At 43.4% G+C, this 9,232-nt stretch overlaps 1 long non-coding RNA gene across 5 annotated transcripts; it reads right to left on the reverse strand.

Annotated features, from left to right (window-relative positions):
- Positions 1-4,646: 4,646 nt before the first annotated feature.
- On the reverse strand, positions 4,647-9,019 carry LOC309519694. Of its 5 annotated transcripts, none has more exons than XR_014213969.1 (5): positions 8,724-8,994; positions 8,611-8,628; positions 8,377-8,417; positions 6,469-7,128; positions 4,647-5,149 (listed from the first exon to the last, which is right to left on the reverse strand). It is a non-coding gene; the product is annotated as an uncharacterized lncRNA (long non-coding RNA). The 5 variants fall into 5 exon arrangements; XR_014213970.1 differs by having other exon boundaries at positions 4,648-5,149; positions 6,469-7,104; XR_014213971.1 differs by having other exon boundaries at positions 4,648-5,149; positions 6,843-7,104; positions 8,377-8,628.
- Positions 9,020-9,232: the final 213 nt, after the last annotated feature.

Consider the following 9,232-nt stretch of genomic DNA (forward strand, 5'->3'; position numbering starts at 1 on the left):
GCCCTTAGATTTCAATAAAATACTGGGCAAGGTTTTGTTCAGTATCTTGTTGGTCTGATTTTTCCATGAGCCTTTGAAAAGGCTATGTAAGTCTGCTTCCCCTGGAGCTCAGGGACATTTTGCCCCGAGAGCTTTCTGTCCTTCACTAAGCGATTTTGAGTCTCTGGTGACAGGTCCGGAAAGGATTTTTTTGTCTCTCAACCTGATTGGCACTCTCTAAGGTTCCTCCCCCATTTCCTTTGCCAGCAGCCTACGGCTCCTTTGCCTGGTGTCTCTTTGTTCTGGGTGACCATGGGGGAGGGGAGCTGGTCACAGGGGGCCATTACAGAGAAGGCATATTGCCAAGACACCCAAGAAGACTTGATAGTCACCACCCTCCTTATGTTTTTTGGAGGTGGGATGCAGTACACGATTTTTATAAACCTGAGCTCTGTTTGCTTTTAATTAAAGAGATCAGATGTTCCCTCCAGGAAGCTAATCTTCAGGCAGAAACCCAGGTTTTTTTAGTTTGAATTTTCTTACAAATGTTTGAATATTGCTGCACAGTCCAGCCCCTAGAAATCATAATACCTACATTAAAATTCAAAGTTAATTCTAAATTTGGAATCCCTAAAAACTGTCCTGATGATAGCATAGCCAAACATGTGCTAGCATTTTATGCCTGGAAATGACTCCAATAACTATTTAGTGATACTGTCTCCCTCTCTCTTATCTTTCAAATACCTTTTTCATTCAGCTTTTGGCACAGCCCCTTAGGCTTAGTTTCAACATGGAATGAGGACTAGGCCCGAAACCTAAGGCCTATATGGATTAGGACCTGAAATACCATTTGCTCCCATAATGTGATGGAGGGAGACAAGGGGAGCACTTACTTATTTCAAACAAAATGAAATCATCTGCATGGGTACCTCACCATATACATGGGTGTAGGGGGCACTCTTCCTTCTTACGAAATAATGAACCTGTGAGATAGACTAGGCTTAGTGACTGGCCTAAGGCTACCCATGAACTTCATAGCTGAACAGGGTCTTCCCACCCTAAATTCAACCCCTTTTCAGTTTACTATTCTATCCTACTGAATTAGGGCAGTGTTCAACCAACTTGTTCCATCAGTCCAAGGATTCCAACCCTTCCCCCCTACCCATGTTTGCCTGGCACCGTCCCCCAGTCTGTTCCAGAGGGTTGGAGACCCTGAAATAGATTTAGGGGCTGAGAGGGGTGGGGCAGAGAGGAGGTGAAAGTATTGTCATTTTGTATGTGTTGTAATTTATTCAATTTTATTTTGATGTTTGTGTGCACTTTGCATCCTATCACTTTTCCTCTCTCGCCTTCATTTTTACTATGTTGGACAAAACACTTCTGCGGAAAACTATTGCGTACAGTAAATCTCGCATTGCTTTAGCTTTGCTTTAGCTTTCTCCCCCACCCCCTTCCCTTTTTCAAGATGTTTTTGTGTTTTGCTACTTCATCTCTAGCTTGTAGGTTTTCCCCTGCCCACAGACAACCCTCTCTTCTCTGCCTGCAACTGTCAGTCCTGTTGAAAGAGAGGCAAGGGCAAAGGGGATCTTGGAGGAGTTACCTGTCAGTTATGTCTGCATGTAGAATACTTGCTGTGCTGCTTGAATACATAGGTGAGTTATTCTTGCAAAGAAATATTATTATGCTGCTGTTAAGAAAAGGCGCTCCCCTCCCCCCGCTTCCAGCCTAGTTGATGTGCCATACCTGCATCAGAGATTATATTAAATCATGATATTAAATCAGCTCAAGTGAGCTCAGATTGCAAATTAGTTTAGGGGTTCAGCAGACCCACGCAGGAATGCTCAACTGTGAGTCAGGGAGATCAACATATGTTACGCTATATTGTGCAACAGCTAGACAAAGGCATGTTAAGCTCATATGCATTGTATAGAACTGATACAGACAGGCTTGCACCAAGTGTTGGCTCTCATTTTTGGGGTGAGATGGGAGGGGCTGGGCAATATAAATTCAGTGAGGGATGGCCAAACACATCTGTGTTTGCTTCAAAAAATGATCTGGATTTTCTGGTGCTTGCAAAGCCTGGGGGGAGGGGTTGTGAGCACTGAGAAGGAATGACCACAAAGCCCAGGTGGGGCTCCCCACAACCATGACTGCTTCTTTAGAATCATAAGCATTGATGTAAGGGAAAAATCTATATGTGGTATGTGTGTGAGAGAGAGACAGACACACACATAGAGAGAAATGTGCATTATTATTTTTGCAGAGAATTTGCATGAAGCTGAATTGCTACCATTTATTGCCATAGTGCCATTAATGTACATGGTTCTGTACACAACTGAAACAAGAAGTTCTACTCTGAAGAGTCTACAGTCTAAAACAGCAAATATAAACAATACAGTAAAAATCAACAGCTAAAAACGTCATTACATTTGGGATAATAAAACTAGCTAACCAGACCCAGAGGCCTTTGAAAAAAAGCAAGTTTTCCAAAAAGATTTAAACATATGAAGTGAGGGGACAGACAGCAAATGTATCCCAGGGTGATTCCAACCATACAGAGCAGCAAGGGAAAAAGGATAAAGATGTGATAAAGAACAACAAACAAACCTTGAATTGGGTAAGAAGCATGGAATTAGAAGAACAAAGAGAATGACTAGGCCTATAGGGGGATGCCAAGGCTGTGGGAGAGGAAGGACCTTGACCATGAAGAGCTTGAAATGTGAAGACAAGAAACTTATGACGTATTCTAGAGTTAACAGACAGCCAATGAAGTGAGCATAGAAGAGCAGAAACATAGTCCAATAATGCACCAATAAGATTAGAATCATAGAGTTGGAAGAGACCACAAGGGCCATCGAGTCCAACCCCCTGCCAAGCAGGAAACACCATCAGAGCACTCCTGACATATGGTTGTCAAGCCTCTGCTTAAAGACCTCCAAAGAAGGAGACTCCACCACACTCCTTGGCAGCAAATTCCACTGTCAAACAGCTCTTACTGTCAGGAAGTTCCTCCTAATGTTTAGGTGGAATCTTCTTTCTTGTAGTTTGGATCCATTGCTCCGTAGCTGCTTCTCTGGAGCAGCAGAAAACAACCTTTCTCCCTCCTCTATGCGACATCCTTTTATATATTTGAACACGGCTATCATATCACCCCTTAACCTCCTCTTCTCCAGGCTAAACATGCCCAGCTCCCTTAGCCGTTCCTCATAAGGCATCGTTTCCAGGCCTTTGACCATTTTGGTTGCCCTCCTCTGGACACGTTCCAGTTTGTCAGTGTCCTTCTTGAACTGTGGTGCCCAGAACTGGACACAGTACTCCAGGTGAGATTATATTCTCTGCAGTCTTTTGAATGGAAACAAGAAGATTGATGTTCAGTGTTGGGAGAAAACATTACAACCATTTCAATCAGGAATAACTAGAGCTTCAGGATAGGCAAAAGCACGTACTTCCCAGTTAAACTATGGTGTTTGTTGCTGCCAACATACATAGCATTAAAAGGAGATGTGACAAATTCCTGAAGGATATATATCTGTCAGTGGCTACTAGATGTGATGGCTGTATACTACCACCAGCCACAGAGGAAGGGGACAATGAAAGAAGGCTGTTCTGGTTCTGGGCTCTTTGAAGGACACCTGGTTGTCTGCTATGGGAAACAGGATCTAGCAGGGCTCATCTTAGGTTTGAGATCCATGGATCCCTCAAATGACTTTATGAACACTTCTCTGATTCTATGAAACAAGCACTACTGAACTGCCCCAGAAACAGTGTTGAAGCAAGGTGAAACTACATCACAGAGGCAACCTGCAACACAGCTATGTCCTCTTTTGGCAAAGGTAAAGAGACCCCTGACCGTTAGGTGCAGGCATGACCGACTCTGGGGTTGCGGCGCTCATCTCACTTTATTGGCCAAGGGAGCCGGCGTACAGCTTCCGGGTCATGTGGCCAGCATGACTAAGCCACTTCTGGCGAACCAGAGCAGTGCACGGAAACGCCGTTTACCTTCCCGCTGGAGAGGTACCTATTTATTATCTACTTGCACATTGACGTGCTTTTGAACTGCTGGGTTGGCAGGAGCAGGGACCAAGCAAGGGGAACTTACCCCGTCATGGGGATTTGAACTGCCGACCTTCTGATCGGCAAGCCCAAGGCTCTGTCGTTTAACCCACAGCGCCACCTGCATCCCTTCTTTTGGCAAAAGAGAGCAACAAATCCCCAACTGGTTTGAGGCTGGCATAAAGGACATCAAGCAAGTTCCCAGGGAGGTGGCTGTCAGAAAAGTGTTTTATCCCTAAGATGTTGGCTGTTCCAAGCTTAAAGCCTCCTGTCACAGAGTTGTCTCCAGCAGCAGTGTAGCACAGGGGGGTGCCAGTGGGGCTGTGGCCTTGGGCATGGATTATTGAGGGGATATGAAGCAGGCACCCCCGGCAGATGCCCCCAATGCAGCCCAGGTTTTTTTGTCTTTTTTGTCTTTTTATTTAGATTTTTCCACCATACAATCGAATTTTTAAAAAAGAGAAATAATACATAACAGAAAAGAAACATTAAATCATTATACATCAAATCATTATACAATATCCAAAAAAGAAAAAGAAAAAAACATAAAATAAAATAAACCCAGCACCCTGTTTTGCTTCCCTCCACCACTACTCGTCTTCTTTAGAATCAATTTTACCCTTATCATTGCATTCTGATTGTTTTTATTTTCTCTATATCCATACATATGTCATTGATAATTTATTGTTTCGATGCATTTACATTCTTAATCTAAGCATATTAGCATGTCTTTTCTAGAGCAATATTTTGCCATATAATCATCAAAACATTGCCATTCATTTTTAGTTTTTGATTTGACTGCTGTCGAAAAACCAACGCAGCCCAGTCTCAGCATCAGAGGAAACAACACTCATGGAGAGCAGCGCTGGGCCAGGCCATGCCAAGGGGGTCCTGGTTTTCACCCACCAAGTGCCATGTCGCCTGGGTGGGCTCCTCCCTGCACAGGCGGGCAGGCGGTGCAACATGACCCTGCTTGTCTCCAGTGTGGTGCAGGGTCGCTTTGATGAAGTCAGCGATGAAAATTGGGGTGCCGCGGTGGGATCCTTCACCCTCTGCACTTCATCCTTCGTCCGCTGATGCCAAGAGCTCACACTGTGCGGCTGGCCTCCAGTTTCGCCTTTGGAAGGGGGTATCAAAGAGGAGATATGATCTGGCTCTGATTCTGTCTCATCCCCACAGTGATGCCAGCACTGGCACAAACAAACTTCACAAAGCCAATCCACCTGAAGGAGACATCGCTTAATTGCCCAGTCTCAGGAACCCAGCCATTTGCCACACAATTAGCTGTGCCCACCCTGAGCTTCAAAAGGAAGGTGCAGGGGGCATGCCATGTGTTGGATCAATGTCTTTGCTAATGCTCAGCCATGTTTCTTAGCCTCTGATGCACCTGCATAATCCATGCCTCGTAACTTGACATATGTATCAAACTGACTTATGCATTAAAGCCTTTGGCAGAAACGAGTGTTCTCGTTTTTCATCCACATGAGAGAACCAGAACACCTGTTCCAGTTCTCACAAGGTACCTTCCAATAATATAAAACTATCTAAAATATGCAGGGTAACCTCACACCATACATTTTAAAGTACATACAACACACATTTAAATCACGTAGCTTCACCTAAAGAATTATGGGAATTATGCCCCCTCCAAAAGAAAGCTACATTTCTCAGCACACATAATGAATTAAAGTTCCCAGGATTCTTTGTAGGTTGTGGATCTGTCCATAGTTCAACAAACCTGCCTTATAACATCTGGTTGTAATGTATCTGCTTGTTTTTAATGCACAGGTGTTTAATGCTCAAATTATAGGCGGAAGGTGAGGAGGGGTCATTATTACATCCAAAAATCCCACCCCAGGCTCTTCCAAAAATTTATCTAAAGTTTAACCTCCTCTGGCCACTCAAAATAGTAGTTAAGGGGAGCCAGCATAAAATACAACAGGGGGATGAGCACAGAGGAAATCATGGCAAAAGATGCAGGCAGAAGCAACTGCAACGTTTAAGGGTTTTGCATTAATTTTGATTACAGCTTGAACCAAAAATTTTATTCTTTCAGCACAAATTTTGAGCTGAACACGTCCCACAAAAATTCAACACTGCCTTAAATACACCACTTAAACATAATGCAGATTCTAGTGATGGAAACCCAAGCCATCAGCAGTGCTGATTTTTAGAGCCAGCAGTGTCCTAGATGACCCACTGAATTATCCATCATCTTCCAAAGACAATTCATTATAAATTCATGAATGAAATCTTGCCAGCTTTCACCCGCCCCCTATATCTGACTTTACATTATTAGGGCTGACCAGAGAATGCAGCAAGCATTTGGCTCGAACCTCTGCATATCTGTTCCACACTTTGCTTCAGTCACTTTTATTCTAGCTGCCCACCCACCCGCCAGCAGACTGTAACATTACAGGTAGACACGCTAACCACCTGCTAGTAAATGGCTGTAAGCTGAAGGAGCAACATGGGATAGTCATGCAGGTATCCGCATGTGCGGTGGGAGAGTGTTATCAGAAGACAAATATCTGCTTCTGAATTGGAGCCTCATTTTATCTTTTTCTTGCTTGCTTGCTGATAACCAGGATTTTGTAAAATGGGGAGGAAGAGGGGAAGTAAAGAGAGGGGGAGAGGGAGGGAAGGAAGGAAGGAAGGAAGGAAGGAAGGAAGGAAGGAAGGAAGGAAGGAAGGAAGGAGAGAGAAAAGCTAAGGAGGAGGGAGAGAAAAAGAAAAATGTCAAGGTATAAATGTGTTGAGCAGGGAAAAAGAAACAAAATCCTTTCTTAAGTTTTGGTCAGTAAACAAACCTAGAGAGAATCGTTTTTTCAGTGTGTTGACGATGTTCTGGCAGTTCATTAATCCCAGCAAAATCTCTCCAAAGTTACTGATGCGTGGATTCCATTTTCAAATTTCTCATTAGTTCCTCTTTATGGATTAAATGCTGATGTTCACGAGTGAATGCACACAGCTTCAGCTGATGGATGTAATTGGGTTGTAATGGATTCTAGCTGCTGTTCCTTCTGATCTAGCCAATTTGAAATGCGGTATCAATGTATTCTCCCCATATCTCTGTTGGGAATGAGAAATTGAAACCTACAAGATGAAATTTATCAACTTTCATAAAGTCAGCTTCAACCATCATAAAACTGTATTTGAAATAAGTAGATTTGATCCCTCTGTATTCTGGGTGTCCCAACATTGATTTAGGTGCAATAAATATTACCAGCCCAGGATGACATTAACATAGCAAAAAATTTAACAGCAGGGGCATAAAATGACAAGGAAAGATTTAAAGGTTGAAAAACCTCCTTCCAGTTTTATGCATAAATAAACACAAATGATTTGCCACTGCACTGAGTCCAGCAACAAAGACTGGGTGTTTCTGTTTTCCCAAGTATGATTATTAATTCTGCAAGATGCATTTTTCTTCATAGGCCTTTACTCATTGTCTGATTTTTTTAGAGTGAGGTCCCAATGGACTGGATTGGACTCCATTCCAATCCACTGAGTGTAGGGGAGTGAAAGGGCCTTACTCCTCCCCACCAAGTCCACCAGCCTAGCCTCTGGTTGTCCTTTCTGCACATGTGGGTACGGAATGTCCAAATGCTTCCTGTGTATATGCTATGTCTAAGTAAATCACAAATAATTAACTCTAAACCAAGAAGTAACAATCATAGCAAACTTAATAACTAGGCCTAGTGGTTCCCCATTGTTACAACCCATCTTTTTTATATACCCAGCTCCCTTGAGCTTCCTGTTACTCCCAGCTGTCTTCAAAGAAGACCTAAAAGGAACTCCACACTAAATCACTACATCTCTTCAACTGAAGAAGCCCTCATGCTCCCGCAACCCAGCACTACATCACCACAATGTGTACAGTTCAAGGTGCATAGGTGAAAACCACAGGATTTATGTTAAACATTAAAATGCTACCTCAACCACTCATTTTTGGCCAAGGGACATTGAAGTGTAGGTGATGTGCAGCATTTGAATGGTCCATTCCTGTGTGCATGTCCGAGGCCAGTGGAGTAGGCCAGCTTTACACATATGCTTCATCACACATGAGGGAATGGGCCAGGGGTGGTGTGTCTTCCAGTCTGGTCCCAAACCACTCCACATCAATAGACAAGAATCAGTAGGCTCTCCAACTTCATGCCCACTGTTGGATTATTGGTTAGAGATCAATGGTGAGGGATGATTTAATGGCAGCTGGTGATACTTCAAACACTGAAGTAATAACTGCAGCTTTGTGTGTTGAGAGCTTGAAAAGAAGGATTCTTCTGAAGGTTTTTCTAAGCATGCTTATTAGAGAGCAAGTCTAGTAAAATCAGTAGGGCTTACCTCTGACGAAATAAGCTTAGGAGACACTGCTCACTCCACAGCTGTAAAATGGAAGCAAACAGCAATTTATCCCATGCCGGTGTAATGAGGTCCACTATGGTTATAAACTCTCTGCAGCAAAGGGCCAAATGAAATTTGAAAAGCCTGATTGCAGGGTTTCTTCCTGAGACAAGCAAAGCTTCAGTGGAGCTTATTATAGGCCTATTGAAAATGAGCGCTTTGAAAAAGACGCACCTGGTTTTGTCCTGCAAGCTGAGGGGATAACCAACAGAGAAATCATTAGACGGGAAGCCTGATGCTGGACAGAAACAACATCAAGAAAATGATACCCTTTCCCCCTTTCTTGCCTTTATGCAGGACTGTAGCTCACTGGTAGAGCACATGCTTTGCATAAAATAGATCCCAGGTGTAATAACCCCTGGAATCTCCAAGTAGGCCAGGAAAAGGCTCTTGTCTGAAACTCTGGAACTGCTGCTATTGTAGACAATACTGAACCAGGTGGCTGATGACCCGACTTTGTTCACATTCTCACCATACATTTAAAGCAGAACCATACCACTTTAAATAGCCATGGCTTCCTCCCAAGAATTCTGGGAGGTGTAGTGTGTTATGGGTGCTGAGAGCCATCGTTTACAGAGTTCCCTAGGAAGAGGGGTTGTTGGTTGAACCATTCTGAGAACTGTTGCTCTGGGAGGAGAATCGTGGTCTCCTAATAACTCTAAGCACCCTTAAAAAACTACAGCTCCCATAATCCTTTGGGGGAAGCTATGGCTGTTTAAAGTGGTATCATAGTGCTCTTAAGTCATTGTGTGGGTATGGTGTTTTTTTTTGTAACTTAGCATCCTAATGTTCTTCT

The sequence above is a fragment of the Podarcis vaucheri genome (genome assembly GCF_965113315.1).
Source record: "Podarcis vaucheri genome assembly, chromosome: 15".
Taxonomy (NCBI): Eukaryota; Metazoa; Chordata; class Lepidosauria; order Squamata; family Lacertidae; genus Podarcis; species Podarcis vaucheri.